This window comes from Equus caballus, chromosome 1 (assembly GCF_041296265.1).
Source record: "Equus caballus isolate H_3958 breed thoroughbred chromosome 1, TB-T2T, whole genome shotgun sequence".
NCBI classification, from domain to species: Eukaryota; Metazoa; Chordata; class Mammalia; order Perissodactyla; family Equidae; genus Equus; species Equus caballus.
The window spans coordinates 115299473-115302680 of record NC_091684.1 but is presented as its reverse complement, the minus strand read 5'-3'; positions in this window follow the sequence as shown (position 1 = coordinate 115302680).

The following is a 3208-nucleotide window of genomic DNA, read 5'->3' as shown; positions in this document are numbered from 1 at the left end:
ATTTAACATCCAGTTAATTGAAGTTCTAGAAGGAGAGTAGAGAGACAAAGGGGCAAAAAAATACATGAGGAAAGAGTGACTGAAATCTTCCCACATTTGGTGAATGATGTAAATTTACATGCTCAAGCAACTCAGCCTTGTCTCATCAATGTAATTTGCTGAAAATCAAAGATAAAGCAAAAATCTTGAAAGTATCCAGAGATGATTGACACATTATGTAAGGAGAAAAATGGCTGGCAAGACAAGTGACTTCTCATCAGAAACAATGAGAGCAGAAGGTGGTGGAATAATGTCTTTAAAGTATGAGGAAGAGCAAAATTGTGAACCCAGAGTTCTGTATTCATCATCTCTTTAAGAATTTTTTTAAGATAAAAGAAAAATATGATTATTCTTCACCAGCAGATCTGCACTAGAAGAAATGTTCAAGGAAGGTCCTATAGCTGAAGGGAAAAAATAAGAAATTTTGATAATTGTGAAAGAACAAAGAAATGTGAGAATGAATATAAAAGACAATTTTTTGCTCTTAATTTCTTTAAATACACATGACTAGTTAAGGCAAAAATTATTTTTGTCTTGTGGGGTTCAAAACATATGTAGACATACATGAAACTTACAGCATAAAGGATAGAGGAAGGGGTATATGGACCTATACCGTTGCATGCTTTTTATAATTTATGTGAGCTGGTACGATATTAACTCTAAAAGACTGAAACATCAAGGATTTGTATTTTAACCCCTATAACAACTACTAAAAATGAAAAATATTTAACTTAAAAGTCAATAGATAAATTAAAATTAGATTCTAACAAAGTAGGCAAATAATCCAAAACATGACTAAAAGGAGGAACAGAACAAACAAAAATAAAGAGGTAATAAACAGAAAAAAATTAGTATGATAGAAGACCTAAATCCAAAGGATCCATTATTGCATTGAGTGTAAAGGATCTAAACACTCAAAAGGAAGAGAGCGTCAGAATGGATAAAAAAGTGAAATTCTCAGGGCTGGCCCTGTGGCCGAGTGGTTAAGTTCGCACACTCTGTTGCAGGCAGCCCAGCGCCTCATTGGATTGAATCCTGGGCACGGACGTGGCACTGCTCATCAAACCACGCTGAGGCAGCGTCCCACATGCCACAACTAGAAGGACCCACAACGAATAATATACAACTATGTACTGGGGGGCTTTGGGGAGAAAAAGGAAAAAAATAAAATCTTAAAAAAAAAATTTTAAAAAAGTGAAATTCAGTTATATTCTGTACACAAAAGACATGCTTTAAATATAAAGACACAGAGCAGTTGAGAGTAAATAGGTGAAAAAACAAATACCATGCAATGGTAAGCATAAGAAGGGTGGAGAGACTATCTTACCCACAGCAGATAAAGATACCAAGCCAAAGAAATTTAGTAGGGATAATGAAGAGACATTTCTGAATGAAAAACTGGTCAATTCATCAGGGAGACATAATAATCCTAAATGTGTATGCACCTAGTAATAAAGAATATAAATACGTAAAATTTGATAGAACTGAAAGAATTATCAATTCCATAATCATAATCATAGTTGGAGATTTTTAAATCCCATCTCTCAATAATGCATCAAACAACTAGATCAAAAAAAGAATCAATAATGAAATAGCGATTTCAACAACATTACCAACCACCTTGAACTAATTCATATTTGCAGGTGATGTTTATTTCCAAATGAGTTATGAAAAAAAGACTTCTGGTTTTTAGAGTTTTTCTAGAGTTTGTAATTGCAGATAAAGGAAGGTGGACATGATTTATCAACCTCATTTTAGAGAAGAGAAAATTTACTTCACAGTACTTATGTCATTAAGAAAAAGAATTGCTGTATTTGCATCCAGATCTGTTTGATCTCAATGTCCTTTTAAAATTTTCTATTTATGCTTATTTTCTAGCTTGTATCTGGTACCGTGAATTTAAATACTGTGTGTATGCTGATGTCCCCAGACATCTGTATAGTGGCTATAATCTACAGAATCAATAGATACTTGACATCTCTACTTGACCTCTGAAACCTAACATGTACAAAATAGATTTCCTGAACTTTATTCCCAAACCTGCTCTTACTATTTTAACCATCAAGAAGTAACATCTTTCCACTTGTTCAGGCCAAATTGTGCCTTGACTCCTATTCCTCCCATATCCCACATCCCATTTATGTCAGGTCTTTCTTTCCAACATATCTAGAATCTAATTACTTCTCATTATTTTCACTACTACCTTCATCCAAGCCACCATCGATTTTTACCCAAATTATTACATAATATGTCAACTAGTTGTACTAGTTTTCTATTGTTGCTGTAACAAATTACCACAAATTTAATGGCTTAAAATTATATCCATTTGTCATCTCGTGATTCTGTAGGTCAGAAGTCCAGGCAAAGTGTAGCTCTTCTGGCTCTCTGCTCCAGGTTTCACAAGGGTGGAGTCAGGGTGTCAACAGAGTTATATTTATTTCTAGAGGCTCTGGGGATAAATCTGCTTTCAAGCTCCTTCACTTTGTTGGCAGAATTCAATTCCATGTGACTGTAGGACTGAGGGCACTGTTACCTTGTTGACTATTGAGTGGGGCTAGTTCTCACCTTTTAGAGGCCACCAACATTCCATGGTGTGTGGCCCTTTCTCCATCTTCAGAGTCAGCTATGGCAGGTCAAGGTCTTCTCACACTTCATAACTCTCTGACCTCCCTTTCTGCCTCATCTCTCTTATTGACTCTTTTGCCTTTCTTTTCTGCTTTTAAGGGCTCCTATGATTACATTGAGTCCACTTGGGTAATGCAAGATAATCTCCCTGTTTTAAGGTCAGCAGATTCGTAAACTTAATTCCATCTGCGACATCTCTTCATAGTTGTATTTAGATTAGTGTTTGACTGAATAAACGGGATGAGATACTTGGTGGGGATCTTGAGAATTCTGCCTACCAAACTATTTTTCCAGATTCTACCCCTGCCCTCCATTCTCCTTCTAAAAGTCTTTTCTAAATACAGTAGCCAGATTGATCCCTTTAAAATGTAAATAGATCACTGTTATTCCTTTGCTCAGAGTCCTTGAATTACTTTTCATTTGCAGAATGAAAGCCAACAATTCTAATAGGCTGCAAAACGCTACGTGGTGATGTCCAATCCCCCATGCATTTCGTCTGCATCTGTTCTTTGCTCATTGTGTTTCATTCCCTTTTGCCACTTTG